The sequence below is a fragment of the Balaenoptera borealis genome (assembly GCF_965194805.1).
Source record: "Balaenoptera borealis genome assembly, chromosome: 13".
Classification (NCBI taxonomy): domain Eukaryota; kingdom Metazoa; phylum Chordata; class Mammalia; order Artiodactyla; family Balaenopteridae; genus Balaenoptera; species Balaenoptera borealis.
Window position 1 is genome coordinate 67,076,505 of NC_138870.1, and position 13,466 is coordinate 67,089,970.

Consider the following 13,466-nt stretch of genomic DNA (forward strand, 5'->3'; position numbering starts at 1 on the left):
CATATTAAGTGTAAGAGCACCTCTATTCTCACATTGTTTTTGTTTTGAACTCAGGCTGAATTGCCTGGAAACCTTCTCTATAAGGATAAGGAGTAGCATCCATTTATTGCCATATTACATGTGCTTAAAAATCCCAGCAATGTTCTCCAGTTACCAATGTTATCTCATCAAGTAGAAATGCCTAATAATTGTTAAAAAAAAAAAAAAAAAAAGGAGGAAAGAAGAAAGAAAGGGAAAGAAAGAAAGGAAGAAAGGATCTTACTAGTGATCTTTCATCTGGCATAAATAAGAGGCTAAGCCCAAATGTCCAAAAAAAAAAAAAGAAAAAAGTCAAATTTGCTGTTTGCAATTTTGTTTGCTTTGCTGAATCCTTTGACTGTTTTTGTTTTTCCAATCAGCTCATACAAAGAGTTTATACATGGTCATTCCATGAAAACTCTTTGTAGTCATCCAGAAAGAATCAAACATAATTACTACCGTTCCTTGTCTCATGTGTTTGCCCTTCCCAAAAGATTTTCCAAAGTTCAGGAAGAAGAGGGTTGAATTACAGATGAAGAATTTCACCTTCAATACTGAAAAGGAAAGATCTGGGTTTTGCAAACACAGTGAACCCCTTCCTCTACCAAGGGTGGATCTCAAACCCTCACGCTGTTCTTTTACTTGCCCATAAACGCACCACATCTGGAAAATCTTTTTTGGCTGTAGTTCTACTCCATAGGTTTTGTTCATGCATTCCCACACTTTTAGTCAAGAGGCTGGCGGTCACGTACAGTCCACTTTGGCAACAACAAAAATGACTGTTGGAATTCAGTGGCTTCCTCTACCACGACCAAAAATGCTTTCCACTTAATTCATAACAATAGCATTTTGTGCTTATGTATTTGTCTCATCAAAGCACTCTGCCTCCATTAACGAGCTAAATCAGCCTTTGCTATTTTACAGTGTCTCACTACAATGAGGTTGCTTTTCCCTGTGGCAGTCACTTATGTCATGTTGTTTTCTTCTAGCAAACACTGAACTTAACTAATGTAAATTCATTTTTAAATTGTGGGCTCAGAGGAAAATTTTCCCAGAATATATTTTTAATGCTGCATCCTTACTATAACATTACAGGGAGCATTTTAAACTATAAAGACACATAAGTTCTTCAATGTAGTCTTCTCTAAGTACTTGTAAATTATTTATAAAGACCCCCATCAAGTAAATGTGTTGTAACTGCCAGTGATGGAAATGGAAATTGTCTGCTCTGTGAACCCTATTACTATTTATTTGTATACTGTTTAATGATTGGTTTACTGAAGAAATACTCCGTCAGTGTACAAGAAAAAGCTGCAGTTGGCAAGGAAACTCTAAATCCTAAATCTGCCATGTTTTAACTCTGCTGTCTCTGCTACTGCTAGACCACTTTTTTTTTGTAATACTGATATGGTAGTTTAATTCAATGATAATTAGATTTATCTGTCTACTGTAAAATATACAAACATATACTTTTCTGCATTCCTCTAGGAAAAAAAATAAGTTTCATGTCATGGACCACTTTTTACAAGCGCTTAATGGCTCATTCCTAGGAATTTGATCTCAAGTGGAAAGGAATGTCTCTCTGAAAATAAGTGTATGCACACTTTCAAGTTTAGACAGAGATGGAATCCTCAAGACCCTAGGTTGAGAAACTATAAACATTGGTTGGTTGCCTCCCAACTTCTATTCCCAGCATTCTTGGTAAGGGCCTTCTAATTCCTGTTTGAGGAACTACCATATTCTTCTATTTTTAGCCTTGTACTTAGGCTAGAGTTGCACCGACCCCCAACTCCAAAGGTAGGATTCCTGGCGCTCCTGATTGGTTTGGGGATGGGCACATGACCCAGGACTAAGCCAGCCTTACTTAGCTCATCACATCATCTTCACCACAGGGATTAATATAGGGTTGACATTTCATCTATGTTTGTCCAATCAGAGTGAACTTGGGACTTTTCCTGGGAATTCTGATGTAGATTCTCTTTCCTTTGGATGGTATAGTGTGACGATATGAGACTTGAAGCTGGTACAGTCATCTACATCCTTAAGAGAAAAGCCTAGGATATCTTGGGGAGGCCACCAGGTGGAATTTGCAGAGGACTCTGTAGAAAACAGTAGAGACACAGGTAAACCTGGGACCTTGATATTGTTGACTCTGTATTAAATAGGGAGCAGATTGAACTGCTGTAACAAAGAGGCTCCAAAAGATAGAATTGCTGTTTGAAATTCTTTATCTCCCTCATGTCCATAGGTGGGTGGGTGGGCAAGGTTGGTAGGCAGTTTGGGGCTGTGAGGTCATTTAGGAACCCAAGATCTTCCTACCTTGTTGTCCTGTTCCCCTGGAGTACTGACTTCATGTGGCAAGGTAAAAGCTGGTTCACTGCCCTCCCATATCATCCATGTTTCAGTTGCAAGAAAAAAGAAATGAAAAGTGGAGGGAGTGAAGCTTATTTTAAGGTAGGATTTACCAATTTTAGCTCTATTGATATTTTGGAGGTGATGATTCTTTACTGTTAAGAGCTGTCCTAGACATTGTAGGATGTTTAGCAGAATCCCTGGCCTCTACCCACTTAAGGCCCATATCACCCCCCAAGTTATGACAATCAAAAATCTCCCCAGACATTGCAAAATGTCTGGGGGATGAAATAGCCCCTCCATTGAGAGCCACTGTTTTAAAGATATGCTATGGAGTTCACACACAACACTTCCATTCACTTCCAATAGCCAAAGTTACTTATTTGGCCATACTGAGTTGTAAGAGAGTCTGGGAGAAATATTTCTAGCTGGATGAAATGGTGCCCAGGTAAAACTTAGGAGTTTCATTGCTAAAAAAAAAAGGGGGGGAGGGAATTCCCTGGCAGTCCAGCGGTTAGGACTCCACGCTCTCACTGCCGAGGGCCTGGGTTCAATCCCTGGTGGGGGAACTAACATCCCTCAAGCTGCACCGCCCAGCCAAAAACAATAAGTACATTTTACACATCTTTTAAAAATAAAAGGAAGGGAGAAAAGGATTTTAGGGGACAATTAATCTTTGCCACACAGCCCTACTTCTGGACTTTTCCACCATATATGGTGGACTGAAATGAGTTGTCAGTCACTTGAAATTTGGGACCTTACTTGATAAAAGTGCTACTTTCCTCTTCCAACATGATAAGTTGAAATTTACTGAACATTATCCATGGGGTGGGCGGGGGGGCGGGAAGGTGAAAGGAATGATACCTAAAGTTACTCAGAAGCTGGGTACTGGCTCAGAAGGGATTGAACAAAACAGCTGAAATGAGGCTGTTTCTTAACAAGTCTTTGGTTGAAATGGAAAGGCTATGGTTACAAGGGCCCACGGTCACTGTGGTAGTTAAGAAAGAAGACAGTATAATTATGCAAAATTGTCAAGATGAAAACTGCAGGCATCTTGCATTATTCGGCTTTGAACTGCTGCTTTCTAGTTCTCATTGTAAATACAAAAAGCCTTTAGTGGCCCCTTTATATCTCACACAAAAGGATCATTGCTTACAGCCAGCTGTTTTGCAATTATATTTCTATGAAGTTAGCATAATTGGACATTAGAACTGCCGAAGGGAAGAAGGGGGTGACAGTGTTCTTGGGTATTAAAGTAGAGTATGGAATAGTCATGGAAGGATCCCCCTTGTTACAAGGAGATAGTCTTCCCAGAGTTCATCCTGAAGCCAATAGTTCTGAATTCAAAACACATTTTCCCACAAGAATATTGTTTTTATGTTATTAGATAACCACAGAAGTCCTCCAATACCAGAAAAGAAAGAGATGTATGCTTTGCAATAGTACAAAAGAAAATGCTGCAGGGCAGAGAAAGGTTTGTCTGAGGGTTCTGACTGAGAAAATCATCAGTAAAATCTTCGGGGAAGAGGTGACTTTTAAACCACATTTACCATTGGGAAAAGAAAGCATCTCAGGCTAAAGGACAGGCAGTTCAAAGACGGGACATTCAGTTCTCCGTGAGGACGAGTGAGTATTGACCAGGAGTGGAGCACAGGGTTTGTGGAAATGAGATGAGAAGTTAGGATGGGCTGTGAATGCTATGGTAGAGTTTGGAATTCTTTTACGTTGGCAAGTCATTAAAGGCTTTTAATGAGGGAGCTAGTGTGATCAAATGTCACGTTAGCAATTATAGGAAGACTAGTTTGACATTGATGGCATGGTAGCAAGAGAGACTGCATTTCTGATCTTGAGATGTGGCAACAAGTTAGAGAGAACCAACAAGAGTGACAAGGTGAAGGGAAGTTGGCAGGATGTGGTGGCTCACTCTTCATGGGAGGTGGAAAAGGAGGAATCAAAGACGGCCCCAAATCAATCTGGACTCATGACACGAGAACAGGTCAACAGGGGAGGTAATGAGCTCAGTAGGTTTCTGTCCCAAGGATAAAAGAGCCGAGGGAGTTATAGTTATGGCCTTATAGTACGGCGTGTGGGCTGCACTTATGTTTCTGCAAAGCTCACCCAACATGGTGTCCCTATAATTGAAGGAAAACAACTTACTGAATTTCATACTTAGTTCCAAAGTCTTCCTCCAAGGTTACTCTATATCCTTTTTTGGGAATGTATCTCTACATGTTGAAACTGTGCCAGGGACACCAGTGTTGGTGAAAACATTGCATTCCAGTGCCAGACTCTGTGGCCAGAAGCTGTTTAACTGAGGTGGCAGTAATATTGAAATCATAAGGTTGTACTGCAGGGTGTCTGAGAAGAGTAGTGTAGAGAAAAATCCTATTAAATGTGTGCTAAAATAATATCAAATGTGATTAAACTTGAGAGTCTTGGGGCAGATGAAGGGAGAGGAGAAAATAAAGAAGGATCAGTAATGGTCAGAGAGAAAAAGAGGGGACCAAGGGAGAGTTTAGTGGGAAGAGCGCTATCTTAGTCTGGAGATAGATAGATAGACAGACAGACAGGTAGGGCTCTGCTATAACAGAATACCACAGACTGGGTGGCGTAAATAACATTTATTTCTCACAGTTCTAGAGGCTGAAAGTCAGAGATCAGGGTAACAGCGTGGTTGGCTTCTTAGGGAAGGCTCTCTTCCTCGTTTACAACTGTCTCCTCATTGTATCTTCACATGGCAGAGAGAAAGATCATCTCTCTTATGTCTCTTCTTATAAGACTCCACCCTCTTTTGATTGCCATACCCAACCTCCCCATTTCCATCCCTTCCATAGACAAAGCCATCAAATCAACCAAGCCTTTGTACAGCAAGGTGGATGGTAGAGAAGTCTGGAAAAGCAAGAAAATAGGGGCATATATGTGTCATCACTCTTCTTACTCCCTGACCAAAAGAGGATGGCGGATTCAGTGCATCCAGGGTAGATCAGATGGAGATGAGTGGGATGGGATGCAATGCCTAAAGGACTATGTGTAGGTGGTAGCTAGAGCTAAATAGCATCAGGGCCAGATCAGACTACTGGGAATTGGTTGTGGGAAGAAATCCTTCAGAAAGGAAACTCCTACCACTTAATGTGAAAAATATATGTGAGAGGTCTTCCACTCAAAATTAATGCCTGAATAGGGACCAAATGAAAGAAAAAGATTGGCACCAGACCATAGTCTGTCCACCCCACGAATTATATTCAGAAGAGGCTGCCCAACTGGCAGAAAATGGCCCTTTCACCTTCAGAATTGCTCACAAGCTGGAGCTGACCAAGTAATCACCTAACCAGTCAAAGGTAGTCTACATCCTCATCCCTGAATATGGCCACTGAGACCAAAGTATTCATTTGGCCACCAACCTAGATCCTCTGCACTCCTTTCACGTGGCAAAGTCAGTGCTCCCTAGCCTCCACTGCCTAGGAGGTGAGGTGTAATAAGTGACTTAGCAAATCATCTCACTGTAGCTTTAACGCAATGATTTCCTACCCCTCGCTCTGGATTGGAAAGAGTGGGAAAAAAGAAAGGAGGAGTTCTAAGGCTAGATGGAAGCAGAAGGAAGAAACCAGACTATAAATTTTTTTCATGATAGAAAGGAATTAACAGAAAAAGGGAGGAGGTATAGATACTACCTCTCTCCAGCAACCAGTAGGCATTACTATATTCCCAACAACAACAGTAAATCTCAAAGCTGAGGGCCTCCTTTTCTGTTTCCTCACTTTGAGCAGCATCAGGAAAGTAGATACTGCATACATAACATGCCCAAGTATATCCACATTAGCTGGCCTCAGTATCTGGAAAGAAATCTCCATAAGAACAGTATGGAGGTTCCTTACAAAACTAAAAATAGAACTACCATATGACCCAGCAATCCCACTACTGGGCATATACCCTGAGAAAACCATAATTCAAAAAGAGTCATGTACCACAATGTTCATTGCAGCTCTATTTACAATAGCCAGGACATAGAAGCAACCTAAGTGTCCATCATCAGATGAATGGATAAAGAAGCTGTGGCACATATATACAATGCAATATTACTCAGCCATAAAAAGAAATGAAATGGAGGTATTTGTAATGAGGTGGATGGAGTCAGAGTCTGTCATACAGAGTGAAGTAAGTCAGAAAGAGAAAAACAAATACAGTATGCTAACACATATATATGGAATCTAAGGAAAAAAAAAAAAAAAGGACATGAAGAACCTAGTGGCAAGATGGGAATAAAGACACAGACCTACTAAAGAATGGACTTGAGGATATGGGGAGCGGGAGGGGTGAGATGTGACAGGGTGAGAGAGTGTCATGGACATATATACACTACCAAATGTAAAATAGATAGCTAGTGAGAAGCAGCCGCATAGCACAGGGAGATCAGCTCGGTGCTTTGTGACCACCTAGAGGGGTGGGATAGGGAGGGTGGGAGGGAGGGAGATGCAAGAGGGAAGAGATATGGGAACATATGTATATGTATAACTGATTCACTTTGTTTTAAAGCAGAAACTAACACACCATTGTAAAGCAATTATACTTCAATAAAGATGTTAAAAAAAAAAAAAAAGAAATCTCCATAAATCACAGTTTTGACTCACACTATCCTAGAGCCTCAGTAATAAGATTCCACTTAGAACCCTCCAGATTAACTTTTCAGCTCTGTGTAATCTGATGTCTTGACTTCAGGAACAAGAGGAAACTATACAGGATGCTGAGTTAGTTTCCCACCTCACACCTCAAGACCACTTATACAGGTAGAAATGAAAGAAACCCTTCCTTTCTCTTTCATACCATACATGATTAAATTCTTCATTAATGAACCAGTTGCTTAGCATGGGTTTGCTTCTTTCCAGAAGTAAATCTGACACTTGGGGCAGCTTGGCTTATTCCTGCAGCCAATGGAATGACTTCTTCCCATTTGCTAATGGTGGGCGCCAGTTCTGCAACGTGAGTTGGGGGAGAGTCTGACACATAGATGCTGACTTAGATCTCAGCCCTTTCATGACACAATAATAAACACTGATCATTAATAACAATATGTTCCAGGCACATTTTGAAGCACCTTCCCTGTAGAAACTCAATTTAATCTTCACAACTCTCTGAGCAAGGTATTATCATTCTCACCACTTTAAGGTGAAGGAACTATGGCACAGAGAGCTTAAATAACTTGCCCAAACCACACAGCTAGCAGTACAGCCAAGATTCAAGTTAATCTGGCTCCAGAGTCTATACTTATAAACACTATACTAAATTATTTCTTCAACGTATCACAAAGAGCAGTAGGTTCAGAGTCATAGGACCTTGGTTTGAGTTCTTGGGAAAAAAAAATTAGCCTTTCCAAACCCCAGTTCCCTCACTGGGATTGTTGTAAGGATTAAAGGAGATGATATAATTTATATATATATACCTAACATATATGTATATGATCTTAAAGTACTCTACAAACATAAAGGAACATTATTATATTAAACCTTGTAATGGATCTTACTGTAAAAATTATTCTCAGCTAAGATTTCATCCATTTTAACTAATTTTACCGTGGATCCTGAGACATCTGTACATAACAGTTATCTTCTGATTGCATGCTCTGTGTTAACTTTTTTTAATTAAAAAATACTTTTTTGAAGGATTTTTTGAGGAACAATGTAATAATTTTTAGAAGATTGGAAAAAATATCAATTTTTTTCCAAAAGATTGTTTTCTAGACCTATTTAAACTTGACTTTCATCAGCAAACCTTGCTAGATAAACAATAGAATTATCTCTTCAGCTTTGGTTGTTGTATTAGTTTTTTGCTGCTGCCATGATAAACAATCAAAAACTTAATTTTTAAAACAATACATATTTATTATCTTATAATTCTATAGAAGTCTTACACAGGTGTCACTGGGCTAAAATCAAGGTGTCGGAAGGGTCGCGTTCCTTCCTGAAGGATCCAGGCGAGAATACATTGCCTTTTCCAACTTTTAGAGGCCAACTGCATTCTGTGGCAGTGTAGCCATCTTAAAAGCCAGTAGTGTAGCTTGTCTCTTACCCTTCTTCTATTGTCACATCTCTTTCTGACCACAGCCAGGAAAGTTTCTCTGTTTTTAAGGACCCATGTGATTAGATTTTGCCTCCTTAGGTAATCCCCTCATCTCAAGATCCTTAACCTTAATGACATTTGCGAAGTCCCTTTTGCTATATAAGGTAACATATTCACAAATTCCGAGGGTTAAGATGTGGTCATCTTTTGAGAGAGCTGTTCATAATTGTGAACGTTAGGGACAAAAAAAAACAATGTTGTATATTACAGAGGCTTGTCAACATATAAAAGTTTGAGGGTGACTTCATTACAGTGTCCTAAAATACCACCAAGTCGTAACAGCTATTATGACAGAAAGGAGATGAAGTTCAGTTAGTCTGACTTCACACAAAAAGAGAGCCCGACAAATGGTGAGTGAAGGTAGCAGTGCCACAGTGACAACAAAACCAAATGATAGACCTGAAAATCATCCAAAATGAGGCAATGAATCTGCACTCTTTGTACCTGTAGTTCATTATGGGGAATAAAGAACCTTCTTTCTGATGCCAGTCCATCATTTTCCAGAATTGAAAGTTACACTCATATACTATTAGAGACTAGATAGACATCAGAAAAGAGCCCTTCCTTTCTACCACAGTTTGAAAAAAAGACCCTAACCTTTTTTAAGATAAATTAAACAAATAAAAGAAGCAAACTGTCCCAAGTCTTGCACCTGCTTCAATGGCAACAGGGATTTTCTAAATGGTGTGGAAGAAGGGTTGTCAGTATTTAGATGATGAAAGGTTCCGTGAGTGCTTGATTTGGGCACAGAATAAAGCAGTGCAGCCATAGAGGTACGGAGTCCCTGAGGACAGAAGCCCAACTTTGTAGCTTGCATATTTCCCCATGCTATTTACATGTTTACAAAAACCTAACAGATGTTTGAATGCCACGCATGGTGTCCAGCAGTTGTACTCAGGAAAAGCAACAACATTAGGGAGTCTCATTACAGCCTATTTATCATTTCCATAAAATTATGTCTTATTACGCAATGATCAGGATTTCTAAGCCACTAAGAAACTCTGAATTGACAAGGATTTGCTTTGTGGAACAGCCCCTAAAACAGAACAAATTTAATTATACAGGGTCTTTACTCTGCAGGAGAGGTGATCCTTACTATAAAAAACATGTGTGTACTTAAAGCATGGGTGTCTCATAGTTAGGTGGGTATGTTTCCATTTAGAAGACTCAGCCATAGTTAGGGAGACAGGAGCCAGGTCTAGATCCCCAAAGAAGTTACTGATGAACTAATCAAGGGATTAGGACCATCTCCAAAGGGACCAGAATTCAGGGCAAGACTTCAACCAGAGGACACTTAGGAAATCAAGCCAATCAAAGAGTGGATGAAAATGGAGAAGACTGGAGAAAATGGAGACACAATGTAAGACTTTGGATGGCTGAACCAAGAAGATGCTCAAATGTGACCACCTTGGGTACATAACCTATCAGGCTTAGACAGTCAAGACTTATCCAGGCACAAAAGTTGAAAAAGAGTAAGACATCTGACAACCTGTGGAGAGGGAGAAAATATCTGCAAACCATATATTGGATAAGGGGTTAATATCCAAAATATATAAGAAACTCATACATCTTAATAGCAAAAAATAAAAATAAAATTTTAAAAATCCATTAAAAATGGGCAGAAGTTATGAATGATATTTTTACAGAGAAGATACATAAATGGCCAACAGGTACATGAGAAAAGATGTTCCAATATCACTAATAATCAGGGAAATACAAATCAAAGCCATAATGAGATATCACCTCAAACCTACTAGAATGGCTATTATCAACTAGATAAGAGATAACAAGTGCTTGCAAGATGTGGAGAAAAGGGAACCCTCATGCACTGTTGGTGGGAACATAAATTGGTGCAGCCAGTACGGAAAACAGTATGGAGGTTCCTCAAAAAAATTAAAAGCAGAGATACCATATAATCCAGCAGTTCCACTCCCAGGCATGCATCAGAAGTAAATGAAATCACTATCTCAAAAAGATATCTGCATTCCCACGTGTCCGTTGCAGCATTATTCACAATTGCCAAGACATGGAAACAACCTAAGTGTTCATCAACAGATAAATGGATAATGAAAGTGTGGTATATATAAAATAGATTATTATTCAGCCACCAAAAAAGAAGGAAATCTGCCATTTTTGACATCATGGATGGACCTTGAGGGTGTTACACTAAGTGAAATAAGTCAGACAGAGAAAGACAAATACTGCATTATCTCTCTTATATGTGGATGTAGAATCTATTAAAAAGCCAAATTCATAGAAAAAGAGCGTAGAATAGTGGTTGCCAGGGGCTGAGGAGTGAGGGAAATGAGGATCAAGGGATACAAACTTCTAGTTATAAGATGAATAAGTTCTGGGGATCTCATGTACAGCATGGTGACAATGTTGTGTTGTATACTTGAAAGTTGCTAAGAGAGTAGAGCTTAAATGTTCTCACCACACACAAAAAAATACTGTAATTATGTGAGGTGATAAATGTGTTAACTAACCTTGCTGTGGTCATCACTTCACGTATATATGTATATCAAATCATCACATTGTACATCTTAAACTTACACAGTTACATGTCAATTATATCTCAATAAATATGGGGAGGAAAAAAAAGAATAAGCTCTAAGTTACTGTCAGTCTTGGTTATGACTAAGATGGGAATTTTGCCTGTAAAGTAAGTTGCTTTGGTACCTGTATCAGGATGGATCTGCAAAGGCAAAGACTAACTCTGCCCATTCATAGCAGCCCACACCTGCTCCTCTTCCAGCCCCCCGTCCCCTCTTGTACGTATCATGAAATTATAGAATATCTCTGAATCATGGTCAGAAGTGGCAGATTCTGCTTTTGAAAGTGGGAGACCAGCAATGTTACCTCTCTGACCTCACTGCCTACCTCTCCCCACCTTCTTGTTGTCTGCCTTGTGTCTGCCTTCTTGTTCCGCAGACACACAGAAGGACAAGCACCTTAGGGCCTTGCATGTGCTGCTCCTTCCAACTGGTTCAAACTTCCACCACATCTTCCAATGACCCACTCCTTCCTGTAATTCGGTTTTTAGCTCAAACCTGGCCTCCTCGGTGAGAACCTTGTTGATCAGTTTTTCTAAATTACCTTGTTCTCCCCCAGGCATCGATCACATCGCATCAGAGTTCATGTTGAAATCTGAAATTATCTTGTTGGGTTTTTAATTTGCTTGCTCAAATGGCAGATGCACAAGGAATTTTCTTGTCATTTACTGTGTTAAATGAATAAACAGATAGTCACCGTGCTTCTCTTGCAAAACCCTGTGCCTTAGTTAAGTTGATGAAGTTTCAACACATGAACACAGGAGCCATAAACATTGATTTGTGAGTATTTAGTATTTGGGTATTTTGTCAGTGCCAAGGAGCAACTGGGGACTTGACCATCTTTGTAAAAGTGCAAGGGGCTGGGATGGAGGACCCAGAGAACTTCATAAGCAAACAAGGTCTCTGAACCAAAAATCAGAGTTGCCTGTGAACAGCAAGATGGATTATCAGTAAAAAGGGCCTTTTTTCCCCTTCATTTGCAATTATTTACAGTGCCTTTTTTTTAACTGATCAACTATGTAGTTGGTAGACTTGGTTTCTCATCGCTTTGTCTGGCTTTTAAAGATATTCTTCATTTCGATGAAAATCTTCATTACGAGCCCCTGACTGGATGTAACATTAAAAACAAAAACCCCGAACAACACATATTCAAGTAATGTGGGCTTTGGGGCAGTGGGAAGAAGACAGGACTAAGAGTAAGGAGACCAAGATCATAAGGCCAGCCCTAAATAAGTTCCTCTGATTCATTCAACAAAAATTGTATACTGCCAGGTACTGTTTAGTAAATTCAGTTAGTGAATATGACAGACAAAGTTTCTGTCCTTCAGGAGTTATGTTCTACTAGGGGATAGGAAGAGGGAGATAAAAACCACCTTTTCTGGTCTGCAGTTTTATCTTCTAAAAGTACAGTATGTGGGCATTAAACTAGATTATCTGTAAAGTTTCTCCCAGCTCTACACATTCTGAAAGAAAGGAAAGTAATTTTGGAAGGCTTGGCAGTGGTTATTTTAGGGGAGTAAAATCATGGATGATTTAAAATTTCTTCCTCTTTTTGTTTATCATTGCTTCCTCATATTTTTTCTATAATAAGCATGTATTACATATCCGATGGAAAAATGTTTAAGAAAACAGTAGATTTTACTGTCAAACCTGGGTACTGGTTCTTAATAACCTGAAGGGAGGTCATTCACCTGTCAGTAATGAGAATCGTCTTACCCCTCCAGTGACTTACTTATTACTTTGTCTTTACCTAATGAGGCTTTGGGGAAACTGCTAAGGCAATCTTTCTGCTCCTTTTCTCATTACCTCTGTGTGTGCTACCAGCTTGTTCTCTTTTCCCTGAGTCCTTGAAGCTCTTCTCTACCTAGAAATGTTCTGGCACAGATCCTGGTTATCTCTCTTTCTCTCTGTCTCATACACACACACACACACACACACACACACACACACACACACACACACTCAGACATGTGGCCTCTTGTCACCCTTCAATATTCACATCTTACTTTAAATGTTACCTCTGCAGAAAGGCCTTACCTGAGTGATCTAAGTATAAGAATTCCATTCTTGGGCTTCCCTAGTGGCACAGTGGTTGAGAATCTGCCTGCCGGTGCAGGGGACATGGGTTCGAGCCCTGGTCTGGGAAGATCCCACATGCCACGGAGCAACTAGGCCCGTGAGCCACAACTACTGAGCCTGCGCGTCTGGAGCCTGTGCTCCGCAACAAGAGAGGCCACGACAGTGAAAGGCCCGCACACCACAATGAAGAGTGGCCCCCGCTTGCCACAGCTAGAGAAAGCCCTCGCACAGAAACGAAGACCCAACACAGCAAAAAATAAATTAATTAATTAATTAATTTAAAAAAAAAAAAAGAATTCCGTTCTTCCCTGAGACTCACCATACCTCTGGGAGTCTCTAGCATACACCTCT

The 13,466-nt window shown here is 40.0% G+C and overlaps 1 protein-coding gene across 3 annotated transcripts in view; it reads left to right on the forward strand.

Annotated features, from left to right (window-relative positions):
* SYT1 (synaptotagmin 1) overlaps positions 1 to 13,466 on the forward strand; it is a 538,168-nt gene that overhangs the window by 516,320 nt on the left and 8,382 nt on the right. The gene's annotated exons all lie outside the window — the stretch shown is intronic.